We start from the raw sequence: 22,004 nt of genomic DNA, 5'->3' as shown, positions 1-22,004 counted from the left end.
AGATGGCGCCGGATGGCGGGAATCTTCACCACTGGTAAGTTTGAACAGTCTTTTTCAGGCACGCAGTACCCGGTGGTTGCGGGCACGAGATCCTGCCGACTACGCCAAAAGTTGACGCACCCCTGGGCCTACTTGGTGTAGCGTTGCGCACGCGGGGACTACCTGGAGCCGGGCCTGTTGGGGGTAGTAGTCTCGTGGCGGAGACCCGGTCCGTGCCCAGGGAGTCAGACTAAGTGGCGGTATATTAGCAGTAGATGTAGGACGACTACGCCACCCGTTGAATGCAGCTATGGAGCTGCCGCTGCAGGGCAGACCGCTGAGGCCGGTGGTAGGATAGTGCAGCGTAGATGGTATAACCCCCAACGGGAGGGGTATGGCCTCAGGGCAGCCGACGTGGATGATGGGGGTAGCAGGAACCACTCAGAGACGATGCGGTGTAGTTCAGGGTCTTTACTGGTGACAAAGATAGACCCTCCCGGAGTACTGGCTAGCGGTCGGGGCCTGGTCAGTCCTTGAGCAGATGGGATCCCCCTTGGCCAGGCGGAGTTGTAGGCCTCCCCAACTAATCGTACTCTTCTGGCTACCTTGCTAGAGGCGGGTAAAAGTAGCCCACGTCCCTGAGTGTACCGTGTGGTGCTCACCCGTATGGCCGGTGACTCGGGGCCTTCTAGTGGCTTCCGCTCCACGACGGCGGTGCTGGTCCCACGCGTGTGACCGTGCCTTCGGGTTTCTTGGCCAGAGGACCTGAAATCCCCTGCCGGGCGGTTTCTGCTGCTGGGTCTGGGTTAATCCCCACAGCCTCGGACTCCGGGTCCGGTAGTAACTCTTCAATCAGGGCGAGCTCTTCAGCTGCCAGCCCCTGATTCCTTTTAGCCTGCTCCCACAGACCTCCTGATCTTTCTTTCCTATGCTGCTTCTCTTCTTCTCAACTCTTCTCTTCTCTTCTAACCCTGCCTCAGCCCCAGTTTTATATAGGGGAAGTTCTTCCCCTCCCAGGACTGGGCAGGAGGTGTGGCATGCATAGGATTCCTGACCAAGAGACCTCCCACCTGCTCTCAGACATAACATTGCTATTACTGTGGAGACCAGACCCCTGGGGTGCCACACATACCTCCCATCGACTATGTATCCATGAGCTATCTTTCATTCCTCCCCCCTCGCCTAAAGCCGTGGGGCTTGGCACCTTGTACTACTAGACCAGGGATTCACTACAGGGCATCAGCATTCCCATGTAGATTCCCAGCTCTATGTTCCACCTGAAAGTTGAAATCCTGTAGGGCTAAAAACCAGCAGGTGACTCTAGCATTTTTCCCTTTTTTTTCTCTCATCCACCTGAGTGGGGCATGGTCTGATACCAATTTAAACTTTCGTCGCAACAGATAGTACCATAACATGTCCACCATCCATTTTATGGTCAAGCACTCCTTTTCTGTGACAGAATAATTTTTCTCACATAAGGACAGCTTCCTACTCAAAGAACAAGGTGCTCCTCACTGTGTATCTCCTGGGAAAGGACTGCACCTAAACAGACATCTGAGGCGTCTGTTTGGAGTATAAACTCCCTCTTGAAGTTGGGGCAACTAGAACCGGTTGCCTACACAGAGCCACTTTCATTTCTTGAAAGGCCATCTCCACCTCTGCTGACCACTTGGCCATGGATGATTTCATCCCCTTAAGGAGGTCAGGCAGGGGTCCAGCCATCATGGCGAAGTTTGGGATGAACCTCCTGTAGTACCCAGGTTTGGATTGCTTCCACTTTAGTGATTTGGGGTTTGATCTCGCCTCTACATATCCCAGGTATTTGGCTTCTTCTTTCCTCATGGCACAGTTTTTTTGATTTATTAAAAACTCCGCCTTCCTGAGAGCATCAAACACCGCCTGGACCTTTTCCATATGACTTTCCCAGTCTGGGCTGAAGATTACAATATTGTCCAGGTATGCCACGGAGTATTTCTTATGGGGTCAAGGATTCGATCCATGGCTCTCTGGAAGGTGGCAGGGGCCCTCAGCAGTCCAAACTTTATCTGGACATATTGGAAGCAGCCGTCCGGCGTAGAAAACGCAGTCTTCTCCTTGGATCCCTGTGACATAGGGATCTACCAATATCCCTTCGTTAAATCCAAGGTAGTTATGTATCTTGCTGGCCCAAGTCTCTCGATCAACTTATCGACACGCAGCATGGGTATGAGTCGAATTTGGAGACCTCATTCAACTTCCTATAGTCATTGCAGAATCTCCATTCGCCATCGGGTTTTGGAACCAGGACAATCGGGCTCGACCATCCGCTCTTGGATTTTTCAATGACCCTGAGTTTAAACATACGCTCCACTTCCTTGGAGATCAATTCTTGTCGTTCCTCAGGAATTCGATAGGGCTTCAAGTTCACCCGCACATGTGGCTCCATCAGAACCTCGTGTTCCATAACCTTTGTGCACCCAGGCAATTCCGAGAACAGGTCCCTGTTCTTCTTCAGCAACTCCTGACACTGCTGTTTTTGGGCCTTCAACAGTGTCTCCGCTATTGCGACTCCTCCAACCCCGCTTTCTGGCTTGCCCAGCTAGCACGGAGATTCAACAGGCTCTCTGTCTTGCCACGGCTTGATGAGATTGACGTGGTAGATTTGGCATGGTTTACGTCTTCCTGGTTGATGAACCTATAATTCACTTCACCAAGCTTCTCCACCACCTCATACGGCCCTTGTCCCTTGGCCAAGAAGTAGCACAAGGACTCGGTCTCCAGGATTGAACTGCCTCACTCTGGCTGACCGGTTGTAGACCCTGGCCTAAGCCTCTTGTGCCTGGAGATGTCCTTTTATGATGCATCACCTTTGCAATCGTCTCCTGCATCAGGGCGACGTGCTCGATGACGCTCCTGTGGGGTGTGACTTCGGCTTCCCAGGTTTACTTTGCTACATGTAGGAGACCCTGCGGATGTCCGCCATACAAGAGTTTAAATGGCGAGAACCCAGTAGAGGCCTGTGGAACCTCTCGGATAGAGAACAACCGTTACGGCAGGAGACAGTCACGGTCTCTGCCGTCCTTTTCTATGGCCTTCCTCAGCATACTCTTCAGAGTTTTGTTGAACCTTTCTATGAGGCCATCTGACTGAGGATGATACACTGATGTTCTCAGTGGGAATATTTGCAGGGGCTTACACAATTCCCTCATCACCTTACTCATAAACGGTGTTCCCTGTTCAGTCAGGATCTCCCTTGGTAACCCTGTCCGGAAAAAAACATGGACCAATTCGAGAGCTATACTCTTGGCAGAGGAGTTTCTCAGAGGGATCGCTTCAGGATAGTGGGTGGTATAGTCCAAGATGACCAAAATATATTGATGCCTACGAGCAGATTTAACCAGGGGACTGCCCAAGTCCATAGCAATTCTGTTGAACGGTACTTCAATGATGGGCAATGACATGAGGAGACTTCGAAAGTGAGAGGTGGGGACGGTTAACTGGCACGTAGGGCAAGACTGGCAATACTTTAAGATGTCCGGGTGACATCCGGGCCAATAGAACCTCTGCACGATCTGTTACTGTGTTTTTCCACTCCCAGATGGCCACCCAAGACATGTGAATGGGCCATGTCCAACACCCTCGGTCTATAGGGGCCCGGCACCAGCAATTGTACCACAAGCTCCTTCCTCCCTTTAGTAACCCGGTACAACAACTCCCCACTCAACATAAACTAGGGAAATCTTATGTCAGCCCCCGACTCCTGTGCAACCCCATTTATGATCGTGACATTGTTAAAGGCTTCCCTCCTAAAGCTATGTGCCCACGCAGCAGATTTGATGCAGAGCGTTTTTGCCTCTCTTTGGCAGAAAAAACGCATGCTGATTTACATGCGTTTCTTCTGCCAGAGAGAAGCGTTTTCGCATGCGTTTTTTCAAGCACTTTTCCAAGCGATTTTGAGCATCACTTGGAAAAGTGCTTGACAAGTTGATCACACAATATAAATCCATGCAACTGGCATGGATTTATAATGTGTGAACAACTTAGATGCTTTAAATGCAGCATCTATAGTGAAAAAAAAAGAATTAAAACGTTAAAAATAAAAAAAACCTGTATATTCACCTTTCCGGCGGCCCCCGGTCTGCTCTGCGGTCTCCTCCAGTCTGCTCCCGGCCGCGTCTTCTCTCTTCAGCATCCCGCAATGTACTGTCAGGACCTGCGGTGACGTCATTTAGTCACCTGATGGTCACGCGACCATCACCTGACCGCCGATGTCAGCGGTCACGTGACCATCAGGTGACTAAATGACGTCACCGCAGGTCCTGACCGTACACTGCGGGACGCTGAAGAGAGAAGACGCGGCTGGGAGCAGACCGGAGGTGACCGGAGAGCAGACCGGGGGACGCCGGAAAGGTGAATATACAGGTTTTGTTTATTTTTAACTTTTTTATTTCTTTTTTTTCACCGCGTGGTAGCCGGGATGAAGAGAAGTTGTAGTCTCGTCTTCATCCCAGGTACCACACGTACCACGATTATGCTGCAGCGTAATCGCGGTAGAGATGGTCATGGTGCGTTTTGCAAACCAATGCGAATTCGGCGCGCAAAATAGCGCATCATGTGCACAGCACATCCGAATTCACAATGCTTTGCATGGCAGACTGTTTTACAAGCGTTTTCGCAGCGTTTTCGCGGCCATAAATACGCCGCAAAAACGCTACAAAAACGCTATGTGGGCACATAGCCTAAGATTTTAGGATGTATAAAAAGAGAAATAAAATCCTGCAAACCCAATGTACTGTTGCCCCTTTATGAATCACTGGTGAGGCCACATCTGGAACCAGTTTTGGGCTCCACATTTTAAAAAGGATATTCAGAAGTTAGAGTCAGTTCAAAGGCGGCAACTAGATTATTACAAGAGATGTAAGGCCTCTCATATATTACACGGGATAGAGGCCTCTCATATATTACACAGGATGGAGGCCTCTCCTATATTACACGGGAAGGAGGCCTCTCATATATTACACGGGATAGAGGCCTCTCATATATTACACAGTATGGAGGCCTCTCCTATATTATACAGGATGGAGGCCTCTCATATATTACACGGGATGGAGGCCTCTCCTATATTATACAGGATGGAGGCCTCTCATATATTATATGGGATGGAGGCCTCTCCTATATTACACGATATGGAGGCCTCTCCTATATTACATGGTATGGAGGCCTCTCCTATATTATACGGGATGGAGGCCTCTCCTATATTACACGGTATGGAGGCCTCTCCTATATTACACGGTATGGAGGCCTCTCCTATATTACACGGGATGGAGGCCTCTCATATATTACACGGTATGGAGGCCTCTCCTATATTATACAGGATGAAGGCCTCTCCTATATTACACGGTATGGAGGCCTATCCTATATTACAAGGGATGTAAGGCCTCTCATATATTACACGGGATGGAGGCCTCTCCTATATTACACGGTATGGAGGCCTCTCCTATATTACAAGGGATGTAAGGCCTCTCATATATTACACGGGATGGAGGCCTCTTCTATATTACACGGGATGGAGGCCTCTCATATATTACACGGTATGGAGGCCTCTCCTATATTATACAGGATGGAGGCCTCTCCTATATTACACGGTATGGAGGCCTCTCCTATATTACACGGGATGGAGGCCTCTCCTATATTACAAGGGATGGAGGCCTCTCCTATATTACATGGTATAAAGGCCTCTCCTATATTACACGGTATGGAGGCCTCTCCTATATTACACGGGATGGAGGCCTCTCATATATTACATGGGATGGAGGCCTCTCCTATATTACACGGGAAGGAGGCCTCTCATATATTACACGGGATGGAGGCCTCTCATATATTACACGGTATGGAGGCCTCTCTTATATTATACGGGATGGAGGCCTCTCCTATATTACACGGTATGGAGGCCTCTCCTATATTACACGGTATGGAGGCCTCTCCTATATTACACGGGATGGAGGCCTCTCCTATATTACACGGGATGGAGGCCTCTCCTATATTACACGGTATGGAGGCCTCTCCTATATTACACGGGATGGAGACCTCTCCTATATTACACGGGATGGAGGCCTCTCCTATATTACACGGGATGGAGGCCTCTCCTATATTACACGGGATGGAGGCCTCTCCTATATTACACGGGATGGAGGCCTCTCCTATATTACACGGGATGAAGGCCTCTCCTATATTACACGGTAAGGAGGCCTCTCATATATTACACGGGATGGAGGCCTCTCATATATTACACGTTACGGAGGCCTCTCTTATATTATACGGGATGGAGGCCTCTCCTATATTACACGTTACGGAGGCCTCTCTTATATTATACGGGATGGAGGCCTCTCCTATATTACACGGTATGGAGGCCTCTCCTATATTACACGGTATGGAGGCCTCTCCTATATTACACGGTATGGAGGCCTCTCCTATATTACACGGTATGGAGGCCTCTCCTATATTACACGGGATGGAGGCCTCTCATATATTACACGGGATGGAGGCCTCTCCTATATTACACGTGAAGGAGGCCTCTCATATATTACACGGGATGGAGGCCTCTCATATATTACACGGTATGGAGGCCTCTCTTATATTATACGGGATGGAGGCCTCTCCTATATTACACGGTATGGAGGCCTCTCCTATATTACACGGTATGGAGGCCTCTCCTATATTACACGGGATGGAGGCCTCTCCTATATTACACGGGATGGAGGCCTCTCCTATATTACACGGTATGGAGGCCTCTCCTATATTACACAGTATGGAGGCCTCTCCTATATTACACGGGATGGAGACCTCTCCTATATTACACGGGATGGAGGCCTCTCCTATATTACACGGGAAGGAGGCCTCTCATATATTAAACAGGATGGAGGCCTCTCCTATATTACACGGTATGGAGGCCTCTCCTATATTGCACGGTATGGAGGCCTCTCCTATATTACACGGGATGGAGGCCTCTCATATATTACACGGTATGGAGGCCTCTCCTATATTACACGGTATGGAGGCCTCTCCTATATTACACGGGATGGAGGCCTCTCCTATATTACACGGGATGGAGGCCTCTCCTATATTACACGGTATGGAGGCCTCTCCTATATTACACGGTATGGAGGCCTCTCCTATATTACACGGGATGGAGACCTCTCATATATTACACGGGATGGAGGCCTCTCCTATATTACACGGGATGGAGGCCTCTCCTATATTACACGGGATGGAGGCCTCTCCTATATTACACGGGATGGAGGCCTCTCCTATATTACACGGGATGGAGGCCTCTCCTATATTACACGGGATGAAGGCCTCTCCTATATTACACGGTAAGGAGGCCTCTCATATATTACACGGGATGGAGGCCTCTCATATATTACACGTTACGGAGGCCTCTCTTATATTATACGGGATGGAGGCCTCTCCTATATTACACGGTATGGAGGCCTCTCCTATATTACACGGTATGGAGGCCTCTCCTATATTACACGGGATGGAGGCCTCTCATATATTACACGGTATGGAGGCCTCTCCTATATTACACGGGATGGAGGCCTCTCATATATTACACGGGATGGAGGCCTCTCCTATATTACACGGTATGGAGGCCTCTCCTATATTACACGGGATGGAGGCCTCTCATATATTACACGGGATGGAGGCCTCTCCTATATTACACGGGAAGGAGGCCTCTCATATATTACACGGGAAGGAGGCCTCTCATATATTACACGGGATGGAGGCCTCTCATATATTACACGGTATGAAGGCCTCTCTTATATTATACGGGATGGAGGCCTCTCCTATATTACCCGGGATGGAGGCCTCTCCTATATTACACGGGATGGAGGCCTCTCCTATATTACACGGGATGGAGGCCTCTCCTATATTACACGGTGTGGAGGCCTCTCCTATATTACACAGTATGGAGGCCTCTCCTATATTACATGGGATGGAGACCTCTCATATATTACACGGGATGGAGGCCTCTCCTATATTACACGGAAAGGAGGCCTCTCATATATTACACGGGATGGAGGCCTCTCATATATTACACGGTACGGAGGCCTCTCTTATATTATACGGGATGGAGGCATCTCCTATATTACACGGTATGGAGGCCTCTCCTATATTACACGGTATGGAGGCCTCTCCTATATTACACGGGATGGAGGCCTCTCTTATATTACACGGTATGGAGGCCTCTCCTATATTATACAGGATGAAGGCCTCTCCTATATTACACGGTATGGAGGCCTCTCCTATATTACAAGGGATGTAAGGCCTCTCATATATTACACGGGATGGAGGCCTCTCCTATATTACACGGTATGGAGGCCTCTCCTATATTACAAGGGATGTAAGGCCTCTCATATATTACACGGGATGGAGGCCTCTTCTATATTACACGGGATGGAGGCCTCTCATATATTACACGGTATGGAGGCCTCTCCTATATTATACAGGATGGAGGCCTCTCCTATATTACACGGTATGGAGGCCTCTCCTATATTACATGGGATGGAGGCCTCTCCTATATTACACGGGATGGAGGCCTCTCCTATATTACACGGTATGGAGGCCTCTCCTATATTACACGGTATGGAGGCCTCTCCTATATTACACGGGATGGAGGCCTCTCATATATTACACGGGATGGAGACCTCTCCTATATTACACGGGAAGGAGGCCTCTCCTATATTACACGGGATGGAGGCCTCTCATATATTACACGGTATGGAGGCCTCTCTAATATTATACGGGATGGAGGCCTCTCCTATATTACACGGTATGGAGGCCTCTCCTATATTACACGGTATGGAGGCCTCTCCTATATTACACGGGATGGAGGCCTCTCCTATATTACACGGGATGGAGGCCTCTCCTATATTACACGGTATGGAGGCCTCTCCTATATTACTCGGTATGGAGGCCTCTCCTATATTACACGGTATAGAGGCCTCTCCTATATTACACGGGATGGAGATCTCTCATATATTACACGGGATTGAGGCCTCTCCTATATTACACGGGAAGTAGGCCTCTCATATATTACACAGGATGGAGGCCTCTCCTATATTACACGGTATGGAGGCCTCTCCTATATTGCACGGGATGGAGGCCTCTCCTATATTACACGGGATGGAGGCCTCTCCTATATTACACGGTATGGAGGCCTCTCCTATATTACACGGTATGGAGGCCTCTCCTATATTACACGGGATGGAGGCCTCTCCTATATTACACGGTATGGAGGCCTCTCCTATATTAAAAGGGATGTAAGGCCTCTCATATATTACACGGGATGGAGGCCTCTCCTATATTACACGGGATGGAGGCCTCTCATATATTACACGGTATGGAGGCCTCTCTTATATTATACGGGATGGAGGCCTCTCCTATATTACACGGTATGGAGGCCTCTCCTATATTACACGGTATGGAGGCCTCTCCTATATTACACGGGATGGAGGCCTCTCCTATATTACACGGGATGGAGGCCTCTCCTATATTACACGGTATGGAGGCCTCTCCTATATTACTCGGTATGGAGGCCTCTCCTATATTACACGGTATGGAGGCCTCTCCTATATTACACGGGATGGAGATCTCTCATATATTACACGGGATTGAGGCCTCTCATATATTACACAGGATGGAGGCCTCTCCTATATTACACGGTATGGAGGTGTAGCACCCTGAGGATTCGGCTGCTACAGGGGTATTGCACCTCGACCCAGAGGTGTGATATTCCACTCCCGGGTAAGGAAGGAGTGTGGAACTGAGCTCAGATAGACTGCATGCACTACATACATCCCATTCCAGAGGAGCAGGCCGACGGTACTCCCACTTAGAAATGTGCAGGTAGAACCGAGCCTGTTCCTGGCTGGAGTGGGAGGGGGGTGGTACATCCCATGTAGTGTAGGGGCAGATAGGGGGAGCAGTCTGGGTAGTGATAGGAGCTCATTGGGTGCTGGTCACCTGAGCTCACACATAGAGGGATATATAAGGAGGGCACCAACTAGAATCAGGGTCAGACGCAGAGAGTCAGTCAGCTGCAGAGGACAAGTCAGATGCAGAGAGCAGGAAACAGCAGCCCTGGAGAGAGAGAGAGGAGAAAGAAAGAGAAAGACCCAGAGGGGGAAGACTGAAGGGACCCCAAGAACCCAAGTTAGAGCACCGGGTGAGGAGTCAGCATCAGGGTACCGGAACCCAAGCTGGTGGGGGCAAAAACAATCCCCAGCCAGAGACCGGAGACCGTGGGCAGTGTCTGTCACGGTCACCCACCACATTCACCCCGAAGGCACACCACATGCAGGGTCAGGGAACCCAGGGCCAAGGGTGTCCCAAAAGAAGGCCCGAGGGAGCTGGACCTAGGTGAATCCCTGGTGGGGACGGCTGAAGAAAGGACAGAGGGAGAGCTCAGGGCCACGCTCCGGACTTGTTTGGGGGTTGGCTGGATCCAGGACCTGGTGGACGCAGCACGGCTCGGGTGGTCACTAGCAGCTGGAGTGACCAGTACAACATGAGCAGTAAGTAAACACCCTTAACTGCACAACCCGAGTCTGTCTTCATTGCCGGCTGCACCGCACCACCACAACCCCCATCCTCTGCGCCTGTCCCCTCTGAGGCTATACCCCTCCCGTTGGGGGTTATCCCACCAAGCTGCGCATCCACCATCAGCCTCAGCGGACCCTGCTGCAGCGGCGGCCACAGTGACCGCATTACAACGGGTGGCGTAGTCGACACAAAAGAACTTTAGTAACATCTGTAAAGCTGCCACATAACACTTAGCTTGACGCCCTGGGCACGGGGCCGGGTCACAGCCGCTCGGAGACTACAACCCCCCATCTGATCCGGTGCCGGGTATTCCCCTCAAAAAGGAATATGTCCCAGGGGGCGCGTCAGAGGCCTCTCCTATATTGCACGGGATGGAGGCCTCTCCTATATTACACGGGATGGAGGCCTCTCCTATATTACACGGTATGGAGGCCTCTCCTATATTACACGGTATGGAGGCCTCTCCTATATTACACGGGATGGAGGCCTCTCCTATATTACACGGTATGGAGGCCTCTCCTATATTAAAAGGGATGTAAGGCCTCTCATATATTACACGGGATGGAGGCCTCTTCTATATTACACGGGATGGAGGCCTCTCATATATTACACGGTATGGAGGCCTCTCCTATATTTCACAGGATGGAGGCCTCTCCTATATTACACGGGATGGAGGCCTCTCCTATATTACACGGGATGGAGGCCTCTCCTATATTACACGGTATGGAGGCCTCTCCTATATTACACGGTATGGAGGCCTCTCCTATATTACACGGTATGGAGGCCTCTCCTATATTACACGGGATGGAGGCCTCTCATATATTACACGGGATGGAGGCCTCTCCTATATTACACGGGAAGGAGGCCTCTCATATATTACACGGGATGGAGGCCTCTCATATATTACACGGTATGGAGGCCTCTCTTATATTATACGGGATGGAGGCCTCTCCTATATTACACGGTATGATGGCCTCTCCTATATTACACGGTATGGAGGCCTCTCCTATATTACACGGGATGGAGGCCTCTCATATATTACACGGTATGGAGGCCTCTCCTATATTACACGGGAAGGAGGCCTCTCATATATTACACGGGATGGAGGCCTCTCCTATATTACACGGTATGGAGGCCTCTCCTATATTGCACAGTATGGAGGTCTCTCCTATATTACACGGGATGGAGGCCTCTCATATATTACACGGTATGGAGGCCTCTCCTATATTATACAGAATGAAGGCCTCTCCTATATTACACGGTATGGAGGCCTCTCCTATATTACACGTGATGGAGGCCTCTCCTATATTACACGGGATGGAGGCCTCTCCTATATTACACGGTATGGAGGCCTCTCCTATATTACAAGGGATGTAAGGTCTCTCATATATTACACGGGATGGAGGACTCTCCTATATTACACGGGATGGAGGCCTCTCATATATTACACGGGATGGAGGCCTCTTCTATATTACACGGGATGGAGGCCTCTCCTATATTACATGGGATGGAGGCCTCTCCTATATTACACGGGATGGAGGCCTCTCCTATATTACACGGTATGGAGGCCTCTCCTATATTACACGGTATGGAGGCCTCTCCTATATTACACGGGATGGAGGCCTCACATATATTACACGGGATGGAGGCCTCTCCTATATTACACGGGAAGGAGGCCTCTCCTATATTACACGGGATGGAGGCCTCTCCTATATTGCACGGTATGGAGGCCTCTCTTATATTATACGGGATGGAGGCCTCTCCTATATTACACGGTATGGAGGCCTCTCCTCTATTACACGGTATGGAGGCCTCTCCTATATTACACGGGATGGAGGCCTCTCCTATATTACACGGGATGGAGGCCTCTCCTATATTACACGGGATGGAGGCCTCTCCTATATTACACGGGATGGAGGCCTCTCCTATATTACTCGGTATGGAGGCCTCTCCTATATTACACGGGATGGAGGCCTCTCATATATTACACGGGAAGGAGGCCTCTCCTATATTACACGGGATGGAGGCCTCTCATATATTACACGGTATGGAGGCCTCTCTTATATTATACGGGATGGAGGCCTCTCCTATATTACACGGTATGGAGGCCTCTCCTATATTACACGGTATGGAGGCCTCTCCTATATTACACGGGATGGAGGCCTCTCCTATATTACACGGGATGGAGGCCTCTCCTATATTACACGGTATGGAGGCCTCTCCTATATTACTCGGTATGGAGGCCTCTCCTATATTACACGGTATGGAGGCCTCTCCTATATTACACGGGATGGAGATCTCTCATATATTACACGGGATTGAGGCCTCTCCTATATTACACGGGAAGTAGGCCTCTCATATATTACACAGGATGGAGGCCTCTCCTATATTACACGGTATGGAGGCCTCTCCTATATTGCACGGGATGGAGGCCTCTCCTATATTACACGGTATGGAGGCCTCTTCTATATTACACGGTATGGAGGCCTCTCCTATATTACACGGTATGGAGGCCTCTCCTATATTACACGGGATGGAGGCCTCTCCTATATTACACGGTATGGAGGCCTCTCCTATATTAAAAGGGATGTAAGGCCTCTCATATATTACACGGGATGGAGGCCTCTTCTATATTACACGGTATGGAGGCCTCTCCTATATTTCACAGGATGGAGGCCTCTCCTATATTACACGGGATGGAGGCCTCTCCTATATTACACGGGATGGAGGCCTCTCCTATATTACACGGTATGGAGGCCTCTCCTATATTACACGGTATGGAGGCCTCTCCTATATTACACGGGATGGAGGCCTCTCCTATATTACACGGTATGGAGGCCTCTCCTATATTAAAAAGGATGTAAGGCCTCTCATATATTACACGGGATGGAGGCCTCTTCTATATTACACGGGATGGAGGCCTCTCATATATTACACGGTATGGAGGCCTCTCCTATATTACACGGTATCGAGGCCTCTCCTATATTACATGGTATGGAGGCCTCTCCTATATTACACGGGATGGAGGCCTCTCATATATTACACGGGATGGAGGCCTCTCCTATATTACACGGGAAGGAGGCCTCTCATATATTACACGGGATGGAGGCCTCTCATATATTACACGGTATGGAGGCCTCTCTTATATTATACGGGATGGAGGCCTCTCCTATATTACACGGTATGATGGCCTCTCCTATATTACACGGTATGGAGGCCTCTCCTATATTACACGGAATGGAGGCCTCTCATATATTACACGGTATGGAGGCCTCTCCTATATTACACGGGAAGGAGGCCTCTCCTATATTACACGGGATGGAGGCCTCTCCTATATTACACGGTATGGAGGCCTCTCTTATATTGCACAGTATGGAGGCCTCTCCTATATTACACGGGATGGAGGCCTCTCCTATATTATACAGAATGAAGGCCTCTCCTATATTACACGGTATGGAGGCCTCTCCTATATTACACGTGATGGAGGCCTCTCCTATATTACACGGGATGGAGGCCTCTCCTATATTACACGGTATGGAGGCCTCTCCTATATTACAAGGGATGTAAGGCCTCTCCTATATTACATGGGATGGAGGACTCTCCTATATTACACGGGATGGAGGCCTCTCATATATTACACGGGATGGAGGCCTCTCCTATATTACACGGGATGGAGGCCTCTCCTATATTACACGGGATGGAGGCCTCTCCTATATTACACGGGATGGAGGCCTCTCCTATATTACACGGGATGGAGGCCTCTCCTATATTACACGGGATGGAGGCCTCTCATATATTACACGGGATGGAGGCCTCTCATATATTACAGGGGATGGAGGCCTCTCATATATTACACGGGATGGAGGCCTCTCATATATTACAGGGGATGGAGGCCTCTCATATATTACAGGGGATGGAGGCCTCTCATATATTACACGGGATGGAGGCCTCTCATATATTACACGGGATGGAGGCCTCTCATATATTACAGGGGATGGAGGCCTCTCCTATATTACACGGGATGGAGGCCCTCTCATATATTACAGGGGATGGAAGGCCTCCCATGTGATGAGAGGTTGTAAAAGTTGAGTCTGTTTAGCTTAGAAAAACGACACCTCAGAAGAGATCTCATTTACATGTATAAATATATGTGAGGTCAGTACAAAGGACGGCACAGGACTTATTCCTTCCAAAAACCATACTAAGGACCAGGGGGCCCTCATTACGGGTGGAAGAAAGGTGATTCCAGCACCTAAACAGGAAAGGATTCTTTACAGTTAGAGCAGACAGACTGTGGAATGCCGACCACAAGAGGTAGTGATGACAGACACTATAACAGCTTTATACAAGGGCTGGATGATTTCCTCGCTACACATAACATTGTGGGCTACAGTTAAATTAGACAAAATATTACACCTATAGTAGTACGTTTAATACGATAATAGTAATTACATACCTAGTATCATAATCAGGTTTGATCCGGGGGTTCCAGGACTGATCGCCTTTTCTCGGGGTCAAGAAGGAATTTTTCCCCGTGATGCAAATTGGCTGAATGTGTCCTGGGGTTTTTGCCTTCTTCTGGATCAACAGATTTAGGCATAGGGATTTTAGTAATACCATTATTAGAATCACCAGAGTAATACAATACATAAAACTAATTAAAAATTATAAATGGGTTCATTTTTAATTGTAATAGTGCAGCAATAATAAAAAAGGTAATAATACATTTGTGAGGCCTAGTCTCAGTAAGTTAGTATGTTAGTGTAGGGAGTACAATTGGAGGAGAAAGGTTGAACTGGATGGACCTAGGTCTTTATTCAACCTATGTTACTATGGGTTAGGTCCCTATGTTGGGCAGACCCAAAATTCTCGCTGGTCACCCCTAACTCAGAAATGTCAGTCTCAGGGAACACTACCTCCTCATCCCCCACAAGAACACAGAAGGGGAACATTTCTGACTCTGGGTGTGGTGATACCTCTTCATGGTTAACTGGTTTCATATCTGAGTCACCGAACCCTGAGCCATTCCCCCACAGATCCCAAAACGAACAAAAGTCCCGGCCTATAATAATGCGGTGTAACAAGTCCTGGATGACAGCGACCTCGTGGGCCGTTTCAATGTTCACTCTGACCACCGAATAGTCTTTAGCATCACCAAGAATGTAACGGGCGCCAACCTTCTTCCCTAGGATCAGTTGGAGAGGAAATGTGGCCCTAACAAGGCTCACCAGACTCCCGGAGTCTAAAAGTCCAGTTACTTGCCAACCATTCACCTTCACGGGACATGCTTGTGGCCCCTCTCTGGGTGGACAGTTCACACTGCAGGCCGGATACGCATAGTATGAACAGCGGCGTCCCAGGCTGCAGTCCATTTGGCCGGGGATCAGGGGACACGGGGAGGCTATATGGCCAGGGCCGTGGCACTTCCAGCATTTGATATCACCCGTAGGGACCATGAGCATTACCTCCCCCATCCCCATGGATGACACACCCCCTTTAGGGCCTTCGCCCCCGGTGGGATCCCCAGTATGGAATGGGCTGCCTTCCGAAGGAACCCTCAACCCAGTCCGATCCGTTCATCGGTATTCCGGGGATCACCCTGGGCAACCCAAGTCTGTATTGACCTCGGCAGGGAATGCCGATCCATCACCACTCGTTCTACCATCTGCGCAGGAGTAGAGGACTTCGACAGCCGCCATTTTTGGACCCGGTGCAAAAGGTCAAACATTTGGGAACGAGGGGGTTTCTCATGGTAGTACGCCCAGAGGTGGACACGCTGCACCCTGACAGTCATCGTCACCCCCAAGCGTGCCAGAATTTCTGTTTTCAGCTTGCCATACACTTTGGCGTCCTGCAAGGCCAAGTCATAATACGCCTTCTGGAGCTCCTGCGTTAAGTATGGTGCCAGCACCTCTGCCCATTGTTCTGGCAGAAGTTTCTCCCTCTCGGCGACCCTTTCAAACACGATCAAAAAGGCCTCTATATTATTCCCCCTGGTCATTTTCTTCAGGGCTCCCCTTACCGCCTTCCAAATGGAAAAGACACCCACTGACCTTGTCGGAGCTGTCGTCGTGCCACGAATCGCCTCTGTGAGCAAATCGATTTGCTGCTGCTGTTGATGGTGTTGGTCATGTTGGAGCTGCTGCAGAAGCTGGAGCTGCTGGTTAAGCAGTTTACTTGTCTCTTGTTGCACCTTTTGTTGCTGCTGCTCCCTGTGCTGCTGTAACAATTGCTGGTGTGGCTGATGTTGTGCCTGTTGTGCTTGCAAGTGATGTTTAAGCAGGCCCTCCATCTTCAATGGCGTCGCTTGCTGGCCTGTGGCAGACTTTACCTAGGACGTGCAGTACGTCTTGTAGCAGTCACACGTGTCTGTTGGGAACGCTGCCCGCATTCTCCACCAATTGTGGAGTTTCTACTCACTTGGGTGCGTCAGGAGGCAAACAGGAAGCATTTTCATTTAAATGTCCATGTCGATTTATTACTTCATAAACTGATCAAAAGCAAAATGAAAACAAACAGCCTTTAGTGCAAGCAAAACAAAGTAAATAGTCCTTTAAGCACAGTCTCTAGGTAGCCCGTCCTGTGGCACACAGGCTGGATAGCATCCAGTACACGGACTCTGTCTGGTGACAACAACACACAGACACAGACCATGTGCCAAACAATGGCCTCCATTTTAACTGGTTAACCACACCCAGAGATGAGGTATGTGGGCAACAAGATCCACCCGTCTCTCAATTTGCCCATAAAACCTGGACCCGGGTGCACCAAACAATCCTGTTAGTCCTTACATGCACTAGAGCAATATTCCAGGACTACATCACAGAGGACAGCCATCTCTGTGATACATACCTTCCATCAACTATGTGTCCCTGAGCTATCTTACAGTATATAAAAAATTTCAATCATGATAAAACGTTAAAAAAAGATCCATAATTGGTTGCCACATAATTTGTCGCATCCATAATGAAGTAGCCTGAACATGGTCGGATGTGGAGATATTAGAAATAAAGGCGGAAACCTAGAAAATAAATAACATCAACACATTGGTTTTTACCAGGATCGATAGCTTTAGACCCCAGCAGCAATTTTTAGTAACTGCTCCAGAAATGCGATCAGTAAATATAATCTTACAAAATTTTCATTTTTTTTTTTACATTGTAGAAAGTAATTTGTAGCATCATATTTAGTTAAGGTGAAGGAGCAGCCGGGATGAGGGTGAGAATGAAGCCAAGGAAGAGGACTCCATGCAGCAGGAAATGTGGAGAGACAGCTCTTACGGAGGTAAGCGGACTCCTCCCGCATTAATTGTTGTGCCAGGCTACAACAGTGTGCCTATTACTGTGCCAGGCTGCAACAGTGCCCCCATTACTGTGCCAGGCTGCAACAGTGCCCCTATTACTGTGCTAGGGTGCAACAGTGCCCCCATTACTGTACAAGGGTGCAACAGTGCCCCCATTACTGTGCCAGGCTGCAACAGTGCCCCCATTACTGTACTAGGGTGCAACAGTGCCCCTATTACTGTACAAGGGTGCAACAGTGCCCCCATTACTGTGCCAGGCTGCAACAGTGCCCCATTACTGTGCCAGGCTGCAACAGTGCCCCCATTACTGTGCTAGAGTGCAACAGTGCCCCCATTACTGTACAAGGGTGCAACAGTGCCTCCATTACTGTGCCAGGCTGCAACAGTGTCCCCATTACTGTGCCAGGCTGCAACAGTGCCCCCATTACTGTGTCAGCCTGCAACAGTGCCCCCATTACTGTGCCAGCCTGCAACAGTGCCCCATTATACTGACAGACTGGAACAGTATCCCACATAACATAAGTGATACGCAAATATGACCATATGACAGAGCCAGCCTGCAACAGTGATCCATGACCAAAGGTGTCTGTGTGGCGCCCCTGCTGCGCATTGGTGCCACAGAACCCAGAAGGGTGCATGGACAAACTTCTCCACAAGAGGCCCTCACTACATTCATACACCTCCACCTTCCACCTCAGACCAGCAGAGGGAGCCTGTTAGCGATATATAAAGGGAAGGTGGAGCCAGGCAGCTCAGTCAGAGTCTTGGTTTTAGTTTCAGTTCAGTCTGTGAGTGTCCAGACAGGAACACAGCTCTGAGTGAGCTGAGAGCGTGCCGACGCTCAGAGAGCGGTGAAGATGCAGCACGGTAGCTGCCAAGTAGTAAGGGCCCCGAGTGTGGTCGACGTTGAGAGGAAAAGGAGAGTGGAACTAAGGGGACAGAGGAGCATAGTAAGCTCACCCCGATTTATATACCGGACACCGGGTCCGCGCCTACAGGGACTCCTTATACCCAGTAGGAACCACCGGAACCCCTGGAGAACTACAGGTCCCAGGTCCACCTAATGCTGATTGTAGTACCAGAGCCAGGAGTCACAGAGGTCCCAGAGTCCAGGGAGAGTGATCTCCAAAGAGAAGGCCCTACCACCAGGTCAGCAGGTGCAGAGAGAGACAGTAACCAAGCTAGGCCTAGTTCCAGGCAGGCCAGAAGCTTAGAGAGTAAAGCAACGGATCAGGAGGCCCTATACCCGCTCACTGGGGAGAGTCCAGAAGTGGGCCCTTCACCTGGAGTACCCTGGACCGTGCCTGCAGCATCACCAGTAAAGGTACTGAAGGTTACCCCCTGTGTGAGTGTCCATCCTTCCTCCGGGACCGACCTGCCGTCTCTCCCCCGCACCACCATCCAGTACATCCCCTACACTGCCCTGAGGCCTGCTCCACCTGTGGGGAGCTGTCCCATCATTTGCTGCCCTAATATCTGCCTCAGAGGACTGTTGCAGCGCTGGTGATCCTCACCAGACACCACAGGTGGCGTCATGAAAAACCCCATATAAAAGTATTCCCCCATTTCACTGACCGCCCTGGGTCACGGACCGGGCCAGCCACCGTGATATCCCCCGGCAACCAGAGGCCCGGCTGCCGAGTACCCCACGGCCCTGGGGGCGAGTCATCTGCAACTGTACACTAGTGATGAGTGAGCACTAAAATACTTGAGAGCTCGGTACTCGAATCGAGCAGGTCAGACACTCGGATGGGCTTGACTCGAGAACCGAGTATAATGGAAGTCAATGGGAAATGCAAGCATTTTTCCGGAAGTCCTTAACAGGAGAGCTGGGGGGGCGGAAAATCGCTGAAATGGATGGAAACAGTGCTCAAATGTAATGGGAACAGCATGGGAAATGCCTGGACGCAGCTCTGACTCCCAGGTCACTGCTAGGAACAGTATTGTCAGAGTATTACTCCACTTTTACGGACTGATAATAGACTTGCATTAGATGCGGTAAATCCGCAGTTTAAAAAAAGCACATGCATTGTAACTGCATTTCTGCAGGTGTTTTTAGCCTTGCTTAACCTAATAAATAAGTAATTAATAGTGTTGAGCGAGCACTAAAATGCTCGGGTGCTCGAAGCTCGGGCCGAGCTCGCCGTGATATTTGGGTGCTCGACCAGAGCAACGAGCCCAATGTTAGTCTATGGGAGACTCGAGCATTTTTGCGGGGGCACCCCCGGCAGTCTTTTAAAAGCCTAACAAGTGCCCAAAACGATAGTGACAGTGATTAAATGACATGGGGACAGCATGGGGATCGCCCCAGGAAGCATTTCTGACCCCCAGGTCACTGCTGTCAACAACATGGTCAGAGGTATTAAGCCACTTTTACAGGCTCACAATAAAACGTTCAAAAACAAAAGTGAAACTTTTTTCCTGTGAAATATGTTAAGGAACTTCCTTTCCAGGGTAAAGACTTGTGTATAAGTTAAAATAAATGACCAAAAACAAAAATACTCCTCCACACCTTCGGCTATGTTCACAAGTAGCATTTTTTATGCGTTTTTGCACTTTTGTATTGCTTTCAACTATGACAAATGCATTCACCGTGAAATGTCATTTTAATATTTTACAACCTTATCTGGCCATGTGCTGTGTGACACATGCATAAAGTGTGGAAAAGACAAGGGAACAGCATGGGGAAGACCCCTGGAAGCATCTCTGACACCCAGGTCACTGTCTAAAAGTGTGCCCATCATAAGTGATCCTTACCGCATCAGAAGATGCAGACTTGCAACTATCCCCATGCAAGTTCTAGTCCCAGGGCAGTGTTCAATTGTACCTCCCCATTCCTTGCAATACAAGCTCAAGTATGCAGCCTGCCACCCACCCACCCCCAGGCTGCAATACCATACTGCTTGCTTGCTTGAACTTGAAATTGGGCCTTTTAGGCATGTGGAGGCGGAATCTGGCCACCACGTCATGGCTGTGTTGGCGGCCTGGAATCCATACTCAGTCCGCAGCCGCCCGGCGGCCGGGTGTCCCTACTCGGTCCCCAGCCGCCCCACGGCCGGGTGTCCACACACGGTCCCCAGCCGCCTGGGGGCAGCCGGGTGTCCATAAACGGTCCCCAGCCGCCCCTATTTCTCCTTGGAACATCCCCCCACACACTTTTCTTAGCCCGGCCTGCTTTAGGCAGCATTGGACGAGCCCACCAGAGAACCAGACTCCTCCGGTGGGCCCTGACTTCTCCATCGGTGGAGTTGAGAGTGCCAAGGTGAAGAGCATGATGATGATGACAAAGTTAGCATCTGCTATGTTTTCTTTTAATGCAAGTGTAAGTGTGCAGCCTGCCACCCACCCACCCCCAGACTGCAATTCCATACTGCTAGCTTGCACTTGAAATGGGGCCTTTTAGTTTGGAGGAGGCCGAAGCTGGCCACTACCTCATGGCTGCTTCGGCAGCGAGGTATCCATACTCAGTCCCCAGCCGCCCATATTTGTCCTGGTGTGCCTTATACATAAGATTAAGCGCGTATACCAAAACATTACCTGTGCCCTCCCCAGTGCATTTAGTGGGAAGGAGAGCCTATTCCGCTGTAGTGTGTGCATGCCAAACCCCTGTTCATGGTACATGCGAAGATGCCTCCCACCTTGCACCTGTCGTTGCAGATTTGCAACTATCCCCATTCAAGTCCTTGTCCCAGGGCAGTGTTCAATTGTACCTCTCCCATTCCTTGCAATGCAAGCGCAAGTATGCAGCCTGCCACCCACCCACCCCCAGGCTGCAATACCGTACTGCTTGCTTGCTTGCACTTTAAATTGGGCCTTTTAGGCATGTGAAGGCGGAATCTGGCCACCACGCCATGGCTGTGTCGGCGGCCAGGTATCCATACTCAGTCCCCAGCCGCCTGGTGGCCGGGTGTCCCCGCTTGCTCCTCAGCCTCCAGGGGGTGGCCGGGTGTCCATACTCGGTCCCCAGCCACCCCTATTTGTCCCGGTAACCTTTCCCACACTTTTTTTAGCCTGGCCTGCTTTAGGGCAGCATTGGCCGAGCCCACCGGACTATCAGACTCCTCCGGTGGGCCCTGGCTTCTCCATGAGGGGAGTTGAGAGTGCCAAGGTGAGGAGCATGATGAGGATGATAGAAGTT

Source organism: Phyllobates terribilis, unplaced genomic scaffold (genome assembly GCF_046119375.1).
Source record: "Phyllobates terribilis strain yellow unplaced genomic scaffold, ASM4611937v1 Scaffold_3__8_contigs__length_932513732, whole genome shotgun sequence".
In the NCBI taxonomy this organism is placed as follows: domain Eukaryota; kingdom Metazoa; phylum Chordata; class Amphibia; order Anura; family Dendrobatidae; genus Phyllobates; species Phyllobates terribilis.
This window is presented reverse-complemented; position numbering follows the sequence as displayed.